Source organism: Palaemon carinicauda, unplaced genomic scaffold, assembly GCF_036898095.1.
Source record: "Palaemon carinicauda isolate YSFRI2023 unplaced genomic scaffold, ASM3689809v2 scaffold85, whole genome shotgun sequence".
NCBI classification, from domain to species: domain Eukaryota; kingdom Metazoa; phylum Arthropoda; class Malacostraca; order Decapoda; family Palaemonidae; genus Palaemon; species Palaemon carinicauda.
This window is the reverse complement of record NW_027172149.1, coordinates 19,271-39,727: the sequence shown is the minus strand read 5'-3', so window position 1 is coordinate 39,727 and position 20,457 is coordinate 19,271. Positions and strand designations below refer to the sequence as shown.

General features: G+C 42.5%; 1 long non-coding RNA gene across 1 annotated transcript in view; it reads left to right on the top strand.

Annotated features, from left to right (window-relative positions):
• LOC137637565 (uncharacterized) overlaps positions 1 to 10,116 on the top strand; it is a 39,975-nt gene extending 29,859 nt beyond the window's left edge. Inside the window, exons 3-4 of the long non-coding RNA XR_011043708.1 lie at positions 7,877 to 8,076; positions 10,076 to 10,116. This is a non-coding gene — a long non-coding RNA (uncharacterized lncRNA). The remainder of the gene's footprint in view (positions 1 to 7,876; positions 8,077 to 10,075) is intronic.
• The last annotated feature ends 10,341 nt before the right edge of the window (positions 10,117 to 20,457 follow it).

Below are 20,457 nucleotides of genomic sequence, written 5' to 3'. Positions count from 1 at the left end.
AGAAATTGAATGTGTTTGAGATGAAGTGTCTGAGGAGTATGACTGGTGTATCTCGAGTAGATAGGGTCAGGAACGAGGTGGTGAGGGTGAGAACGGGTGTGAGAAATGAGTTAGCGGCTAGAGTGGATATGAATGTGTTGAGGTGGTTTGGCCATGTTGAGAGAATGGAGAATGGCTGTCTGCTAAAGAAGGTGATGAATGCAAGAGTTGATGGGAGAAGTACAAGAGGAAGGCCAAGGTTTGGGTGGATGGATGGTGTTGAAGAAAGCTCTGGGTGATAGGAGGATAGATGTAAGAGAGGCAAGAGAGCGTGCTAGAAATAGGAATGAATGGCGAGCGATTGTGACGCAGTTCCGGTAGGCCCTGCTGCTTCCTCCGGTGCCTTAGATGACCGCGGAGGTAGCAGCAGTAGGGGACTCAGCAGTATGAAGCTTCATCTGTGGTGGAAATGTGGGAGGTTGGGCTGTGGCACCCTAGCAGTACCAGCTGAACTCGGCTGAGTCCCTGGTTAGGCTGGAGGAACATAGAGAGTAGAGGTCCCCTTTTTTGTTTTGTTCTTGTTGATGTCGGCTACCCCCCAAAATTGGGGGAAGTGCCTTTGGTATATGGATATATATATATATATATATATATATATATATATATATATACACAGTATATATATTTATATATATATATATATATATATATATATATATATATGTATATGTATATATATATATAAAGAGTTTCTAAGCCTTATAATGTAAGTCCTGTCCTCATTATCTATCCAAGTACAGTCTTTATTTTGATCCTCTCAAAATTGAGCAGACAGTAGTACTCTAATTATGTTTTTTCAGTAATAATGGTACTGATGATGATATTATTATTATTACTAGCCAAGCTAAAACGCTAGTTGGAAAAGCAAAATGCTATAAGCCCAAGGGCTCCAACAGGGAAAATAGCCCAGTGAGAAAAGGAAATAAGGAAATAAATAAATGATGAGAATAAATTAACAATATTTCATTCCAAAAACAGTAACAGCGTCAAAACAGACATGTCCTATATAAACTATTAACAACGTCAAAAACAGATATGTAATATATAAACAATAAGAAGACTCATGTCAGCTTGGTTAACATAAAAACATTTGCTCCAACTTTGAACTTTTGAAGTTCTACTTAGTCAACTACCGGATTAGGAAGATCATTCCACAACTTGGTCACAGCTGGAATAAAACTTCTAGAATATTGTGCAGTATCGAGCCTCATGATGAAGAAGGCCTGGCTATTAGAATTAACTGTCTGCCTAGTATTACGAACAGGATGGATTTGTCCAGGGAGATAAGGATTATATTAATAGTAATAATGCCAGTAATCATAATAATATGGTAGTAATTTTGATAAGTATGGCGATAATACAGTAATAATGATAATAATAATAATTATCCCAGGACTGTTTTTGAGTCCTAAATTAATCCTAATTGCCCTGAAGTGAACTCCTAACACAAGTGTTTTATAAACCAGCTACAAATATTGAAAGTCTTTTTCATAGAACTTTCACTTTGGCCAAGTATTTTGGTCATCCTTCTTTTAAACACTTTTAAAAGGCTCCTCCAAATTCCAGGTCCTTTTTCTCTTACTAGACTAAAAGGGTTTAGTTCAGAGCCATGTTTTTATTGAAATTAAGTCACTATGGCCAAGTATTTGGGACATCCTTCCTTTAAACACTTTTAAAAGGCTCCTCCAAATTCCAGGTCCATTTCTTCTTACTAGACTAAAAGGGTTTAGTTCAGAGCCATGTTTTTATTGAAATTAAGTCACCACATTTTTTACTCTTTCTTTGCAGAAATATTTCCTTTGGGGGTAGATAGGGTGTTGTGAAGCCCCTCTACTTCCCCCTCATGAATTACTCAAAAAAGGGATTAGCTTGGAAATTGGTACGTTTAGTTTGGAATTATTTATTTTTTGTTTCCATTTTCTTCTGAAAATGGGAAATTGTATGGGTGAGGTTTCTTACCAGATATTGACTGTCAGTAAATCTTGGAGGTTTTAACCTTGAGTTTGCCATAATGGTATTAAAACATCCAGTCATTATTTAGAGCCCATCATAATGGTGTTGGTGTCAAGACAACTGTAGATAAATTAGGAACCATATACTCATCACCTTGCCTGATTCTAGTGATAATTGTATGGTATGTGCTTCTGCTTTTAGTTGGACTTGTGAAAGGAAATAATCCTACCAAAAATTGCCAATACATATTTAATAAGTTTTTTATCCCTTCAATGCCTAATAACAAAGAATCCAGTCTTTTTATAGTTTATCTATGACATATCTGTTTTGATGTTGTTACTGTTTTTAGAATGATTTATTGTTAATTTGTTCTCATTTATTTATTTTCTTATTTCCTTTCCTCACTGGACTATTTTTCCCAATTGGAGCCCCTGGGCTTATAGCATCCTGCTTCTCCAACTAGGGTTGTAGCTTGGCTAGTAATAATATTTATAATAATATCAATGTGCGTATGAAACTATTAAAAGGTTCACGTTTTTACCACTATGGACTTCAGTCTCACTCACTGAGGTTAGTGCTTGATGTAAAGTAACCGGCTAAATGGATGTTGTTCAGACATAACTTGTCAAATGTTTTAAGTTAAGTACTTATTCCAGGTGATTTAGATTTCTTCATACTTTAACTTTAATCCCGTGATGAATTACAAGCATCTTGTTTCTTCAAGGAGTTCTTTCATAGCAGACATCACTTTAAGGATATTATTTTATGTGTACTCCACTCTTGTAATGGTTTAAAGACATCTCTTGTCTCTTAGCAGATTCATTGTCCATGACCAGTACTATTATTATTATTATTACTTGCTAATCTACACCCCCTAGTTGGAAAAGCAAGATGCTATAAGCCCAAGGGCTCCAGTCAGGAAAATAGCCCAGTGAGGAAAGGAAATAAGGAAATGAATATACTGTACTATGAGAAGTAAATAACAATTAATATAAATTTTTTAATAACAGTAATATTAAAACAAATCTTTCATATATAAACTATGAAAACTTTAAAGGAAGAGAAACAAGATGGAATAGTGAGCTCAAGTGTACCCTCAAGCAAGAGAAATCTAACCCAAGACAGTGGAAAACCATGGTACAGAGGCTGTGACACTACCCAAGACTAGAGAACAATGGTTTGATTTTGGAGTGTCATTGTATTAGAGCTGCTTACCATAGCTAAAGTGTCTCTTCTACCCTTACCAAGAGGGAGGTGGCCACAGAACAATTACATTTTATTAGTTAACCCCTTGAGTGTGTAGAATTGTTTGGTAATCTCAGTGTTATCAGGTGTATGAGGACAGAGGAGAATATGTAAAGAATAGGCCAGACTATTCAGTGTAGTATAGGTAAAGGGAAAATGAGCCGTAACAAGAGAGAAGGATCCAATGTAGTTGTTGTTCTCCCATGATCTTTGGCCCTTGACAAATGATTGTGGTTTTATTGTAGTAAAAAATGGTAATTTGTTGCAATATAGATTCTGTTACTTCACCTTAGAGGATCATTAATTTTTTCCCAATCTGCATGAAACCGATTTGTTCAAAGGGACTTTTATGTGTTTTAACCCAGTCTGGTTTATACCAAGAAGCGATATAAAATTTTACCTAACCTACCAAAGGTCTCTCATTACTGAGCTGGTTGTCGGCTATTAATGCCAGCTTCTAATGTTCCTATACTGAAGTAGCTACGGTCGCTTAATAATTCCAATGAATTGTGTGGTCTGGTACCATAAATTGCTACCATTGGGGTCTATAAAGAATACATTTTAAACCCCCAATAATTCATGTCATTTAGGAAAGGAAGAGGGTCTAAAGTCTTGCTTTGGTTAAGCTTATTGAAGCCACAGTATTAGGAGTGTTATGTATCTCAGTCAATATTGGCTCTGTAGTACAGTATACTTTCTCTAAAGAATAGAGTACTTAGAACTTGATTTTTATTCCCACTTCACAAGAGACTTTTGAACATCTTTTGTTATGTAAAAGAAGTCTATTATTGTTATTACTAGTCTACGTTTACCTTGCATTATCTTAGAGACATTTTTGTTAGACACTATGATGGCTATGGAATATGGGTTGTGATAGTTTGGCTTTCATTTTCTTATCATAGAGACCATATTGTATGTCTAGGATTTTTAAATATTTAACTTAGCCGGTGAATATATAATAGCTGCAACTCTGCGGCTCGACAGACAACATACGTAAAAAACTCGCGAGCGATCGCTATGCAGGTTGCGGGTGTACCCACCAGCGCCAACTGTCGGCCAGATACCACTCTCGAATGTAAACAAAACTTTCAATTCCTCTCGTAAAAGTCTCGGACCTTCAATCACCGGGGTTTTGCAACCGTCTCTTCCTAGTACCAAAGAAGACAGGAGGTTGGAGACCGGTGCTATACGTCAGTGCTCTGAATGTCTTTGTCACAAAGACGAAGTTCACCATGGAGACCACAAAGTCAGTCTTAGCAGCGGTCAGAAAGGGAGACTGGATGGTCTCTCTCGACCTAAGGGACGCTTACTTTCACATCCCCATTCACTCAGATTCCCAACCTTTTCTGAGATTCGTCTTCGACGATGTGGTGTACCAGTTTCGGGCCCTGTGCTTTGGCCTAAGCACGGCTCCTCTCGTGTTTACGAGGCTTATGAGGAATGTGGCAAAATTCCTCCATTTATCGGACATCCGAGCCTCCCTTTATTTGGACGACTGGCTTCTCAGAGCCTCTTCCAGTCATCGCTGTCTGAAGGATCTCAATTGGACTCTAGATCTGACCAAGGAATTGGGACTCCTAGTCAACTTGGAAAAGTCCCAGCTGATCCCATCCCAAACTATTCTGTATTTAGGGATGGAGATTCACAGTCCAGTTTTTTCGGGCTTTTCCGTCGGCCCCCAGAATAGATCAAGCCCTGCTCGTCATCCAGAAGATGTTGAAGAAAGAACGTTGCTCAGTCAGGAATTGGATGAGTCTGGTAGGAACGCTATCATCCCTGGAGCAATTTGTCTCGCTAGGAAGGCTACACCTCCGTCCTCTACAATTCCATCTAGCTTTTCACTGGAAAAAGGACAAGACGCTAGAGGCGGTCTCGATCCCGATTTCCGAAAAGATAAAGACTTGTCTGAATTGGTGGAAAGACAATATCAGTCTACGAGAGGGTCTTCCCCTAGCAGTTCAGAAACCCAACCACGTTCTCTTCTCAGACGCATCGGACTTGGGCTGGGGCGCGACGCTGGACGGTCGGGAATGCTCAGGTCTGTGGAACTCGAGTCAGAGGAGCATGCATATCAACAGCAAGGAGCTTTTGGCAGTTCACCTGGCCTTGATAAGCTTCGAGAGTCTCCTTCGAGGCAAGGTGGTGGAGGTCAACTCGGACAACACCACGGCCTTGGCGTACATTTCCAAGCAGGGAGGTACCCACTCACTGACTCTGTACGAGATCGCAAGGGACCTGCTCATCTGGTCAAGAGATCGAGGCATCTCCCTAGTAACGAGGTTCATCCAGGGCGACTTGAACGTTCTAGCAGATTGTCTCAGTCGGAAAGGTCAAGTAATTCCAACCGAATGGACCCTCCACAAGGATGTGTGCAAGAGACTTTGGGCGACTTGGGGTCAACCCACCATAGATCTCTTTGCAACCTCGTTGACCAAGAGGCTTCCAATCTATTGCTCTCCAGTCCCAGACCCAGCAGCTATACATATAGATGCCTTTCTCCTAGATTGGTCACACCTAGATCTTTACGCATTCCCACCATTCAAGATTGTCAACAAGGTACTGCAGAAATTCGCCTCTCACGAAGGGACAAGGTTGACGTTAGTTGCTCCCCTCTGGCCCGCAAGAGAATGGTTCACCGAGGTACTTCGATGGCTAGTAGACGTTCCCAGAAGTCTTCCTCTAAGAGTAGACCTTCTACGTCAACCACACGTAAAGAAGGTACACCAAAGCCTCCACGCTCTTCGTCTGACTGCCTTCAGACTATCGAAAGACTCTCGAGAGTTAGAGGCTTTTCGAAGGAGGCAGCCAGTGCGATTGCTAGAGCGAGGAGAGCTTCTACCATTAGAGTTTACCAATCGAAGTGGGAAGTCTTCCGAGACTGGTGCAAGTCAGTTTCCGTATCCTCGTCCAGTACCTCTGTAGCCCAAATCGCTGATTTTCTCTTATACCTGAGAAAAGTTCGCTCCCTTTCAGCTCCCACGATCAAGGGCTACAGAAGCATGTTGGCCTCGGTCTTCCGGCATAGAGGCTTAGAACTTTCCAACAATAAAGATCTGCAAGACCTCCTTAAGTCTTTTGAAACCTCTAAGGAACGTCGTTTGGCTACGCCTGGGTGGAATTTAGACGTGGTCCTAAGATTCCTCATGTCAGATAGGTTTGAGCCTTTACATTCAGCCTCCCTGAAAGATCTCACTCTTAAGACTCTTTTCCTGGTATGCTTGGCCTCGGCTAAAAGAGTCAGTGAGCTTCATGCCTTCAGCAAGAACATCGGGTTTTCGTCAGAAAAAGCCACTTGTTCTCTGCAGCTTGGTTTCCTAGCCAAGAATGAGCTGCCTTCTCGTCCTTGGCCTAAATCTCTCGATATTCCTTGCTTATCGGAGATCGTAGGCAATGAACTAGAGAGAGTATTATGCCCTGTTAGAGCTCTTAAGTTCTACTTAGCTCGTACTAAACCTTTACGAGGCAAATCTGAAGCGTTATGGTGTTCGGTTAAGAAACCATCCTTACCTATGTCAAAGAATGCTTTGTCATATTTTATCAGATTGTTAATACGAGAAGCTCATTCACACTTGAGTGAGGAAGACCGATCTTTGCTTAAGGTTAAGACGCACGAGGTTAGAGCTGTAGCAACTTCCGTGGCCTTTAAGCAAAATAGATCTCTGCAAAGTATCATGGACGCGACCTTTTGGAGAAGCAAGTCAGTGTTCGCGTCATTTTACTTGGAAGATGTCCAGACTCTTTACGAGAACTGCTACACACTGGGACCATTCATAGCAGCGAGTGCAGTAGTGGGTGAGGGCTCAACCACTACAATTCCCTAATTCCATATCCTTTTAATCTGTCTCTTGAAATGTTTTTAATGTTGTTTTTATGGGTTGTTCGGAAGGCTAAGAAGCCTTTCGCATCCTGGTTGATTTGGCGGGTGGTCAAAGTCATTTCTTGAGAGCGCCCAGATTAGGGGTTTGATGAGGTCCTGTTGTATGGGTTGCAGCCCTTGATACTTCAGCTCCTGGGAGTCTGTCAGCATCCTAAGAGGATCGCTGGGCTCCGTGAGGAAGACAGACTTACAAGGCAGAGTAATCGTCTAAGTCGACTTCCTTACCAGGTACCTATTTATTTTGGTTTTGTTATATTGATAACTGTGAAAATGAAAAAACTCTTAGCTTATACGCTGTAAACATATTTAACTCTGGTCTCTACCCACCTCCTTGGATGTGAATCAGCTATTATATATTCACCGGCTAAGTTAAATATTTAAAAATGATATTTTAATTATAAAATAAATTTTTGAATATACTTACCCGGTGAATATATAAATTAAACGACCCTCCCTTCCTCCCCAATAGAGACGCAGTGGGACGAGAAGAATTGAAGGTTTTGTTTACATTCAAGAGTGGTATCTGGCCGACAGTTGGCGCTGGTGGGCACACCCGCAACCTGCATAGCGATCGCTCGCGAGTTTTTTAAGTATGTTGTCTGTCAAGCCGCAGAGTTGCAGCTATTATATATTCACCGGGTAAGTATATTCAAAAATTTATTTTATAATTAAAATATCATATTTCCTTGTGAACTAGTTATAGTCTGCTCAAGGCATGTAGTGGCTGGAAATTAGTGGTCACTCTGTGCTCATGACTTTCAGATGTGTGATATGGACCGGAATATTGGTTAACAGCAATGCTTTAGGTCAGTCTCAATCATCATCATCATCATCATCATCTCCTCCTACGCCTATTGACGCAAAGGCCTCAACTTAAAGTAACAAGAACTTTGCGGGTGGAGGAAATGTCCCCCTAAATCTCGATGAAGTCACTGGCAGCAGGGTGATGGATTGGGTTTAAGGTGAGAGATGAGATGTCTTTTCAGCTTTTACTCCTGATGCCAGGTAGATGATTATATTGGAATTAGTAGGGACCGGCAAGGATCACTTGCCTTCATTGGATAGGCACTGCGAATCACAAGGCTATCCTTTGATGAATCTAGCCAGTGAATCATCTACGGATTTAGTCAGTCTCAATAGCGTTTTCTTTTTTTTTTAAACCTATAGAATTCTACAGAAGTCATTATCTCCATCATCCAAGAGTTTTGTTTTTGATATACTGTATGCAATGAATAAGATTTTTATTCATATAATTATAGGGTTACTGATATGCAGTGGTAGAATGCTGAGCTATTATTTGAGAATTTTTTTGTATTCCCACTTTTGACTCACACAATCCTCCCAGCTTTGAATGGCTTCTGTACCATAGTTTTCCACAGTCTTGGATTAGAGTTCTCTTGCTTGAGAGTACCCTCGGGCATACTATTCTATCTAATTTCTCTTCCTCTTGTTTTGTTAAAGTTTATTTAGGAGATATTTATTTTAATGATGTTACTCTTCTAAAAATATTTTATTTTTCCCTTTTTCCTTTCCTCACTGGTGTATTTTCCTTGTTGGAGCCCCTGGGCTTATAGCATCCTGCTTTTCCAAATAGGGCTGTATCTTAGCAAGTAATAACAATAATAATAATAATAGCACAAAGGCAAGGGAGTAAGGAGCAAAGTAAAGTAGACTACTGTACCAAATCTCCGGCCCAGTACAGTACTGTATGTGCGTTTGTCTACAGTTAATGTCGTCAACACCATTTGATGGTATAGCACTGACAATGACTTATGATATACCAATATAATAATGTATCAGATCTTTAAAACTATTTTGGTGCCACATTAGCTAATCAATGCAGTCCTGTTAACTTTATATCGTCTACCTGTCAATCTACACTTCATCATGTAGTTTACTTGCTTATCTACAGCTAAGATACAGTTTGTATCAACTACAAAACTGTGGTACAGGTTGACGAAAGCAAATACTGTACTATACAAGAATTATTTTTTCAACCATCTTATGATTTATGCATTTCTGATTGGTGCAAACCATTTTTTTCAAGCCCTTTGTGTATAAGTTAGTACTGTGACCCTAAGAAAAACTGCATTGTACACTTAAAAAAGGGAAGATATGCTGTAATGAATTTGTCAATGCTGTAGCAATGATGTCTATTAATATACAAACACAAAATTTAAAAAGGACCTATAATAGGACATGATGCAACCTAAGCTAACCTAACCTAGTACTGTAGGTCCTGGTTTACATTCTCTTCCAATTTTTCTCTCTTCTTCTGTCTAATTTCTTCCTTTTTCCTTGTGCAACTTTTATTATAATTTCATTAGATTGTGTTGTATAAGAATATTAGTAAATGTTTATGATCAGTACAGTTTTTGGAATAAGATGTTGATACTGCATTATAATATTGTCGTTGCTTCCATTAGAATATTATAGTGGAAGATACCTTATTGATTATTGATTTGTATACCATAAATAATGGTTTAATCTTAATTTGCGAATGTATTCCACAGAACTTCAAACTTTCTTTGAAATTTAAATGTTTACCAGGCTGACATAAGTCAATTTTCGTAGTTTCTATAAGACAGATCCATTTCAGTGTTGTTACTGATCTTAAGACATTTTATATTCATGATTCATTACTTCTCATATAGTTAATCATTTCCTTTCCTCATTGCACTATTTTGTCCTGTTGGAGCCCTTGGGCTTATAACTCCTTGCTTTTCCAACCAGGGTTATAACTTTTCTAGTTATAATTGTAATAATAATAATTATAACAATAACAATATTACTAAAGATTTTAGGTCTTTTGCTTTGTGAAATGCATTATTAACTATAAGATTTGTTAGTTTTTGTTCATATATATGAGTTAAAACTTTATGTTGATTATTTTGTAATTGTTGAAATGGTTTGTATGTAAAGATGCTAGTGCTGTACTGAAAAATGATTTGATCTTTTCAGGTGTTTAAGGCCTCGGGAGAGCATCATGGCTATAAAAATGTAAGTACCATAAATGTAATAGTTTTTGACTAGGATAAGGTCATGTAGACTACACTCTTATCATTCTATCCCCATTATTATTAGCCATTAATAGTCCACTACAGAACAAAAGCCTCAGAAATGTCCTTCCACTCAAGTCTGTTTGTGGTCTTTCTGTGCCAGTCCACACCCACAAACTTTCTTAGTTTGTCGATCATTCATCTTTTCATCATTCCCCTTCTTCTTTTGCAATCTCTAGGGGTCTATTCTGTTATTCTTAATGCTCATCTGTTATCTATCTTTCTCATTATATGCCCAGCCCATGTCCATTTCTTTTTCTTACATGTTAGAATATACTTTACTTTGCTCTCGTATCCACGTTGCTCTTTTTCTTTCTCTTAGAACTATTCCCATCATTCAGCAAAAAGTTTATATCCACATTGTTTACTGGCCTTGAGTCCACAAGGTTTTCACCATAGTCCTTAGTGACATGAGATGTCTTGTAGAAGAAAACAGATAATTGCAGGGATGGAGAAATAAGATTCTGAGTCATAAAGTTTTCATATTCCATACAGCAACAGGGTATAAACAATGGTGCTCTGCAAGGCAAGCAGCTTGTGCGAGGATGTGTATGCACAGAGTGCTGACAGTGCAACTTGTGCACATGCGTTTGTAATGGACAACATTTATAGAATTAACCCTTTTACCCCCAAAGGACGTACTGGTACGTTTCACAAAAGCCATCCCTTTACCCCCATGGACATACCGGTACGTCTTTGCAAAAAAATTCTATAAAAATTTTTTTTTCATATTCTTGATAATTTTTTGAGAACATTCAGGCATTTTGCAAGAGAATGAGACCAACCTGACCTCTCTATGATAAAATGATAAAAAGTAAGGCTGTTAGAGCAATTTAAAAAATATATACTGCAAAATGTGCTGGGGAAAAAATAACCCCTTGGGGGTTAAGGGTTGGAAATTTCCAAAGAGCCTGGGGGTAAAAGGGTTAAAAGATGCATTCAAAGAGTTATCTTGAACCTACTAAGTAAGTTACTGTACATATAGTGAACTATTATGTAATAGTGTGCAAAGCAAATAACATACAGTGAATTTATGAAGTATGGAAGTACAAAGCAAGTTGCATAAGTGGCATGTGAGCTTTGTACACTATCTAGGTTTGTTTAAGCTTTGAGATCTGCAGGGAGTTTTAGAGGACATTGAAGACTTACCATGTCAAGACTAGGGACCACAAGGGATCATATTTGGGAACTTAATTGCGACTGGGCACTGGATATAAGAATTGATGTTTCTGACGTAGCGCTCAGCTGCTTGAGAGCAAATCTCTTACTCACATGATTGCTCTTCAGTAGTGACTTTTCTGATCGTGGCCCATCTGTGTGATGCTCGGTCCTGTCGGCAGCCGTGTTTGCCCACATTCAGCTTGGACAGGGGACAGGTGGGGCATCATAGTAGCATTGCACCTGGGCATCTCTGGCAGCAGCTCAGCAGTCACAGTCATGTGTCTTTTCTTGCCAACTTTCCATGGACGACTGAGGATGAGCGGACACACATTACACAGAGAAGATGACCATATAGTACCTGAGCAGGAGAACGACCAGAATGGTTAGGCATGTTTCATAACTTGAGTAGGCCACATTCAAAGGCCCTCCAGTTGTATCCTTAAGGGGCCATTTTGAGGATCTAAGTGTTTAACAGCATTGACGGTGCAGTGGTTTGCGGACTGTGGCCAGAGGTAGCACCCAAACTGCCTAGTGTCCAAATGCCGATAACAACCCAACGTTCACTACACAAAAAATATACTACGGTGGAATAACCAAAAAATCTAGGTAACAGGTCAAGAGAACGGAGCACTGGGCACCACCCCTTGATTTATACTGGGCAAGGGGACCCAGCTAGAATCTTACTTCCTTTCTAAATTCCCTTTTCTTGGGCTAGCTGGATTAACATGTAAGATGACCGTTGATTCATTTCTGAGAAGTTAGCAGCATTTATAGATATAGCTCTATATTCTTTAGGTAAGATGGTTTTAAACTTGGGAAAAAAAATATCAGAACATTAGGTGAAAGGGAAAGAATTCTTTTATACTGACAATGGGACACAGTGTGAAAGGAAAAAAATTATGATAAATGACTTATTAGAAAGATTAAAATAAACAGTAGCTGAGAAAAGGGACAGCAATGGGGTACTATGAACATCGTGAACACCCTTCAGTGTGTTCTCAGCTGGAGTACAGCCAATCTCAATGTGGTGGGGATGGTTGCAGCTGAGAACTGCTCGGGATAAGTACTGGTCCCATTTCCGAGATTCCCCAGAAATCATCCTCAGTAACTCACCAATGGTATGATTCACCTGTTCCACTGCACTGTTACTAGAGTTTTATACGGAGTTGTTTTCACATGTACAACATTTTACTGCTCCAACAACTCAGTAAATTCCTGGGAAATAAACTCAGGGCTGTTATCAGTCAATATCCGGACTGGAACACGAGGAATAACAGGAAAAACTCGGTCTTCAAGCGCCTGGCATATCGTACTGCTCCTCTTATTCCTTATGGGTACTGTTGTCTTCCACTTGGAATAATGCTCAACTACCATCAGACACCCAGTAAAACCAGTACTGGTTGTTGGGAGACTCACAAGATCCATAGCAACCAATTCAAAGGGAGAAGAGGTCACTATTTTCAAGGTCAGTGGGACAACCACCTCCCTTGAGACCTTACAAGTCTGGCATTCCCAACACGTCCGGCACATATCTCTGATCACATTAATCAAAGATCTGTGCCAGATGAGTCGACGGAGCATTGCAATCATTTTTCCAATCCCCCAGTGAGCATTCTGGAGGTGTGTCTCAGCAACTAGGTCAATCAGGACATTGAAGGTGACTACTGGGACTACTGAGCCATCTGGATTCCGCTTCACTAGCAAACCCTGGTGTACTTCCAGGTCCGACAAACATCTCCTTTAGGGTAGTTAGGAGCGTGGAACTCGAGATGCAGGAACCCCAGAGTAGATCATCTCAATGACAGATTGAATCTGTCAATGATCTCTTTGGATCTTGGACACCTGACTAAAAGACAGAAGAACATTTCCGGAGAACACTCCCCGATCAGGTTCAGGATCAGTTACCTTCATAACAGTGGTCTCGGTATGCAGGGAGGAGACTGAGAGTACCTTGAGAGACAACTTAAGAGCACCTTGAGAGACAACTTAAGAGCAGCAGTATGGTCATACACCAACTGTTCTCGGGGTGAATCCAGTGTTAGGTAGGCTGCGTCCAGTAGATTTCTACCAAGAACAAAACAAAAGTTAATGTCTTTGGCAGCTACCATCGCATAGTTAAACAACGGTAGCCTCCACCCGGTAGACACTTCACCTCTAACTGGACATAGCCTAGAATGCTGATGCAGGAACCAGTCAACCCCTCTAACTGTTCTCCTGACAGTACCTTGTACTTTATGCCAAGTTGGCTCAGTACAGACTCGCTTACACGACAAACCTGTGCTCCTGTATCAACAAGAGCACAAAATAAGGTCTCCTGAATCATTACTATACCTACTGCCGAGTGTTGAGACACATGGGTACAACTGGACTGACGAGGTGCCTTTTTGTCACATACCGGATTACAGGACAATCCTCCGGCGCTTCCTGATCATCAGTGTCCAAGCCTTCAGCATCAGGCACACGAGATTTTACCTCTGCTTATGGCCCAGAATCACGTCAGATGGAGGGACGTAATTGCGGAGCTCAATCAGAGGGTTAAAATGCACTCCAGACAGACACTGAAGATGCACACACTGAGGCTCAGTCATGGATGGTTCTCGATAGACTACGGGACAAGTGGGACCCCAATGGACCCAGATTTCCAGGTTCCATAGCTTAGAAGCTGCCAAGAGCAACTCCAGAGCTGGGACTGTACCTGGGAAACGCATTGCTTTGATCCTGTTCCTGCTAGTCTTTTCCAGTTTGAAGCCTATTCGACCGGCGTCTTTCAGAAACTGCTGAACTAAAGCATCCCGGAGCTTGGCTCCCTTCAGCTGAGAGTTGGGTGCGACACCTGACCCTTCCGTCCAGCAGTTCACGACTAGCTCCAAGGATTCTATGAGAGAATCTGGACCACCACAAAACTCCTTATACAAGGCCAGTCCAGTAGGCAACTTGGGAGTGCTGGGTTCAGTATCAAACAGACAGTCAGTTAATGCGGGCCAGTGGGATAACCAGTCAGCTGCGGCATTTTGATCACCTGGACAGTAGTTAACAATAAAGTTAAATTTGGACAGGTCCTCCAGTGTCCGTGCTAGACGACTGTCCACCACCTTGATATCATGAAGGTACATCAGGGGACGGTGATCAGAATGGATCACGAAGAACTGACCAGAGAGGAAGGCCCTGAAGGTTTTCACCCCCATCGCAGAGCAGCCAACTCACTCTCAATGGTAAAGTAACGGGTCTCACAGTCAAGGAAAGTCATGGAGTCGTACGCTATCACCTGACGCTCCCTTGGATACTCCAAGGACTCCTGGCACAGACAAGCACCAGCACCCTCACCCGAAGTGTCAACAAACAACTCCAAGGGCTTAGCATCAGCGGAGTAGTCAGGGTATGACAACATAATGTCCTCCTTGAGTAGTTCCTTCAAGCGCACAAAGGCACCGTCCATTTCAGCAGTCCACTTCAGTTTCCTAGTCCCGTGGGATTTTCGTCCTCCAGCCTTTGCAGATAATGGTTTGGCTATCTGTGAGCACATGGGGAATCCCTGTAGCTCACGCACAGTGGTCGGTCTAGGGAAGTCCTGCACTTTCTGAATGTATTCTGGTAGCTTACGCATACCAGAACGTCCAACCAGATGACCAAGATACTGGACCTCGGCTTGAGCCCAAGAACACTTCCCGAGTTTTATCTTGAGTCCGTGCTTCTGGAGAGTAGCCAAAACTCTATCCACGAACTAGGTCAAGGGTTGTAAAGTATTTGACTCCTTTAAGTCCAAATACGGAATCCGCCATGTTAGGCATCGGGAACTTATCAGAGACAGTCTTCTTATTCAGTCTACGGTAGTCCACACACAACCGTATACTATTGTCCTTTTTTCGGACTGGAACAACGGGTGAAGACCAAGGAGAGATGCTGGGTTCAATAATACCCAGTTCATGCAACTCCTTGTACTGTTCCTCGATGGCGTCAGCGACGGGCTTGGCAAACCGTCGAACTCTGATAAATGGGCGTCTCGTCATACAGGTGGATGCGTATTGGTGTGCTTGAGCACTCACCCGCGTCCTTATCACCAGTACTGATGACTGGAAGATGACGTCGAAGTATTTGACAAAACTGGTCCTTCTGAGAAGAGTCCAGTTCGTCGGAGATAGACAGATTGTCTATCTCTTCCAATACGCTCGGTTCAGGAGTCAGGTCACACTCCTGTGCTATCAGGCAGGATAGAGGAGCATCCACCATTGCCATGGTGAACACCTTCCCCAAGAGATCACCCTTCTTGATCTTGGCAGTTTCTTCAGATGAACCCTTGATTAAAACCGAGGCTTTTCCCTCCTTCAGTTCGAGGATGCCAAGGATAGCTGTAACTTTCTTTAACAGACCTGGGGCTATGATGTCGCCATCATGATACATTTCCGGCCAACAGTTGGTCGGACAAGCAGGGCACCTAAAAGAGGTGTCAAGTCCCTTAGGAAAGTTTACAGTACAGTAACTGGAACAAGTACTGGCTCAATACTGACAATCCTCATTGAATCGGCTGCGTGGACCTCAAGTGCGTAAAGCACTTGCTGACAAGAGGCTCCATGTATCGGGACATAATACTCCCAAAAAGGATCTTGGAGAGTACTGCCAACGCTCAGCCGATTTCGGGCTCCGTCAACTGTCACCCCATTTGCTCTCAAGAACTGGTAACCAAGCACTCAGCCATAGTCCCTGAAGGCACTACATGGAACACACTCGGGGTGAATGTCATTCCATGCAGTATAGGGGTGAACAGTACAGTACCTAAGGTCTTAGGTCCTGTTGTGAGAGCATCCAACGCTCTCGATAGAAAATCAGACATTGTCACTGAGGTTTAGGGCAAACAGGACCTAAGACCTTAGGTACTGTACTCTTGACCCCTATACTGCATGGAATGACATTCACCCCGAGTGTGTTCCATGTAGTGCCTTCAGGGACTATGGCTGAGTGCTTGGTTACCAGTTCTTGAGAGCAAATGGGGTGATAGTTGACGGAGCCCGAAATCGGCTGAGCGTTGGCAGTACTCTCCAAGAGCCTCTTTGGGAGTATTATGTCCCGATACGTGGAGCCTGTTGTCAGCAAGTGCTTTACACACTTGAGGTCCACGCAGCCGATTCAATGAGGATTGCCAGTATTGAGCCAGTACTTGTTCCAGTTACTGTACTGTAAACTTTCTCAAGGGACTTGACACCTCTTTTAGGTGCCCTGCTTGTCCGACCAACTGTTGGCCGGATATGTATTATGATGGCGACATCACCGGATATAAGAATTGAAGTTTCTGACGTAGCACTCAACTACTCGAGAGCAAATCTCGTACTCACGTGATCGCTCTTCAGCAGTGACGTTCCTAATCTTGTCTCATCTGTGGGATTTTGGGCCCTGTAGGCAGCCGTGTTTGCCCACATTCAGCCTGGACTGGGGACAGGTGTGGGAATCACAGTTGCATTGCACCTGAGCATCTCTGGTAGCAGCTCAGCAGTCACTGGCATGTGCCTTTTCTTGCCCAAATTTCCATGGACGACTGAGGATGAGCGGACACACATTACAGAGAAGAAGATCGTATAGTACCTGAGCAGGAGAACAACCAGAAAGGTTAGGCATGTTTCGTAACTCGAGTAGGCCACATTCAAAGGCCCTGCTGTTGTATCCTTGAGGGGCCATTTTGAGGATCTAAGTGTTAAGCAGCATTGACGGCACCCTCAAAGTGTCCATTTGACTGCAGGTAGTGTGGCGATATAGTTACGTATTTGGTGTACACTCCAACGCTCTATAAAGTCGGCAAACTGTATGCTGGTAAACTGGCATCTTCCATTGGTGACTAGACACAGGGGAACATCAACCTCTCTGAAGTAGTTCAGGAGGCAATCGTGTCATCTTTGTAAAGAATTACTTTGGACCAGCCAGGGAGGTGGCCAGCGACAACGAGGGATTTTCCGCCTACCTGGAAGAAGTCCAAATGGCTTTGGTGGGTGATAGTCATTGTGAAGAAGCTCCTGTTGCTGTCTGAAATATAGGACTTGGCATGGATTGCAGGCTATGACCATGTTGGCAATATCAGTGTATATTCCAGAAGACAATTTGTCATGCTTAGTGTTTGGTAGACTCTGCACCTCGTTGTCTGTCATGGAATTTGGCGAGTGTGTGGTAACATAAAGCTGCAGGAACTAGTATGTTTGCGCTCCATTGAGCATGAGGTCGCCATCAGTAGAGAGGGCTTCTCACAACTTCCAATACGGTAATAAAAAAGCATACAGTTTGTACCGATTTGTGGGGAACCCAGACATGATGCACTTTCGAAGGTGAACATAGTGAGGATCGGCCTGTGCTGCTGTCAACATATCTTGCAGGGTCTGGTCAGCATTGATAGTTGGGGTATCCACTTCTTAAGAAGCTATTACTGTGCAGTGCAATGTTGATGACAAACCTGACGCGTGATGTTACCTCAGTACAGCAAATCGTATCTTCGGATGTGGGGTAACTGACTGGTGCTAGGGAGACTGCATCTCGAATCCATATTTTCCGACGTGCTACACAGTAGTACAGTGAATAACTACTGTGTTATGTGCTCCTTCACTCTCTGAAGCTGCGGATTTTCAACAATGTTGATGGTGTAACTGTTGATTGTGGACACTAGTGGAAAATGATCAGTTTGCAGTGTGAAGGTTGGCAGTCTTAGGAGATACAGGGGCATTTTGTGAGGACCCAAGTGTCTCTAGCTCTATTGATGGATACCTCGTCTTGTCATCTGTGAAAAAGCAGGATCCAATCCAGACTTCTCAGAGGCATCCGTTATCATGAACCAGTAAGAGGACATAACCTATCACGTAGAGATGAGATGCATCGGTCTGCAAAATCATTGGCAGGGTTGGGTTAAAAGAGATCTGAACAAGTGGGCTTGAGAGTTCATGCTTCACAGGGTTGAAGTCCTGGTTGTGAAGGCTTGGGCGAAGGAGCTGTGTTGTCATGGCAATATCTGGGGATATCTCTGCCATTTGGTTTACTAACCACATGAAGGAAGGTACAACCGTCAGGTTGGACGCTGGGTGGAAGTCTTGCAGAGCCGTATCTCATCCTGGATTTGCAGTTATTCTTTCTTCAGGAAGGGTGAAGCCGCAAAAATTCACTTGTGGCTTATGCCACTGTGAACTTGTCTCTGTTGAAAGTGATGCCATTTTTTTTGGCAGTGACTGTGTAGTTCATGGATCATGTGGTAGTATGTTGGTAGGCCATATTCAAAATGAGAATGTCAGTTACAAGCTTGACATACTGTACTTCTTCATGCCTTGGAGAGCTGGGTTACTGCGGTAACGATAAGCATCGCTGGTGGTAGTGAAGCCCATGGGTTCATGGCAATTCTGGAAGGATCCGTAAGGTGTAATAGAAGTCGTCAGGTGTCGGTCACTCTCTGGTAGCTCCATCTGCCGGTAGCCATGTAGAGCGTCCTTGGTGGTGAAGAATTTGGCATAGTCAACAGGGTGAACAACTGCTATGGGCGGATGTGAAGTGCAAGCTGGTCGGGAGGCTTATGCGTTCAGCGTGGTGAGATCCACTGTGATGCTAACTTCTTTGGTTTTCATGATGACTGGAGAGAGGCACCATTCCAATGGTTTGCTTCCTCAATCTTAATGAGTGGTTGATGGCCCATGGAGTCTAGTTCATTCTTGACAGGTTTTCAGAAAGTGTGGGTGATTTGCTGTGAAGCATTTATGGCAAATAGGGCTGCATCTTCTTCGAGGAGAATTTTCATGGGAGTGCCTGCTATCAGCCCTACTGAAGCTGCTTTAAGGTCCTCCTTAGACATGGACATGTATTTGAAAGTTTGGAGGAAATATTCTTGGGCCTTGGCAGGGGTCATGTTGGCATGGAAGGGTAGCTCCTTACATCGCTTAACAAAGACGACCTATATGATGGTTCGTGGAAAGCCTTGCGGGATGATGGCCAACTCCTTGCAGTTTTCATATGACATGAGTGGTATCAGAATACCTTTGTGGACTATATTTTGGTGAGACAGGAAGGAGAAGGACAGGGTGGCCTTAATGGTACCTGAAGCCGTTGTTATTTTTATTCATCTGCCGTAGGTATCGTCGAGATGGCAAGAAGCTCTAGTTCATTCCAATTGCTGGGGGCCCATCACTTGTATATTGGCTCATGTGTCTGGAAGAATTTATAATCTTGGATGTCTGTGTGATGCTGAGGGGCAAGTAGTTGTGGAAAGGGTATCTACCTTGTGACAATTGGAGGGCTTTCTAGAAGGGGGTGTGACACTTTATGGCGCACATGTGTTGTCGGCAACATCTGTTATAGTGATTCACTTAGACGTAGTGTCTGTTTGTGACCTTGTTGGCAGGGCACTTAAGAGTCCTTACCAGTGTTCCTTACAGGTAGTTTCGTCATACACTGTTGGCGGCTGGACACTTTTCTGCAGAGCCATGCTTCTTTGTGCAGGAGGGGCAATAAGTGTGCCTGTTAGGGGTGGGTTGTGAAGTAGCACCTCTGCTACCATGACCTTTGGTTTTCTTTGTAGGTAGAGATGGTACTCAATTTAGGAGGGGCATGTATTGCTGTGGTGGCTGTCAATGTCACCTCATAAGAGCGACATTCGTTCATTGTGGTATCAATGAAGCTGAAGCATTCAGGCCAATGAGCTCTTTGTCCATGACTCCCATGATTTGGATCATTTTACCTTGAGACTCTTTGCATGCAGCAGAATGTCCAGGACAGATGTCCATATCCTTTGTTACGTTCTTCAGTCAGATGCAGAAATAGCTGAAACTTTCTTTTTCCTTCTGTTTTGCGGGAAAGCAGGTTTCTATGTCGTAAAGCTTCATTCCGCAAATTCGTAATGTGTTCCCAGAGAACATCGAGGACTTCGATCCTTTGATACGTGTCTGGTGGTATGTTGAATATGTATTCGAGTATTCTTTGGTTCTCGGGCTGAGGCACATACAAAATTGTATTAATTGCTTCCTGTAATAATTATTAGGTCCGCCATCATGCTGTAGTTATCATAGTGTCTACGCTATTCCCTAAATCTGATATGTGGCGTTGGGACATAAGGGCGGTGGTGTTTGACAATGGACTTCTGTGAGGGTGGTGGCTGGGTGGGCAGTGGCTGTG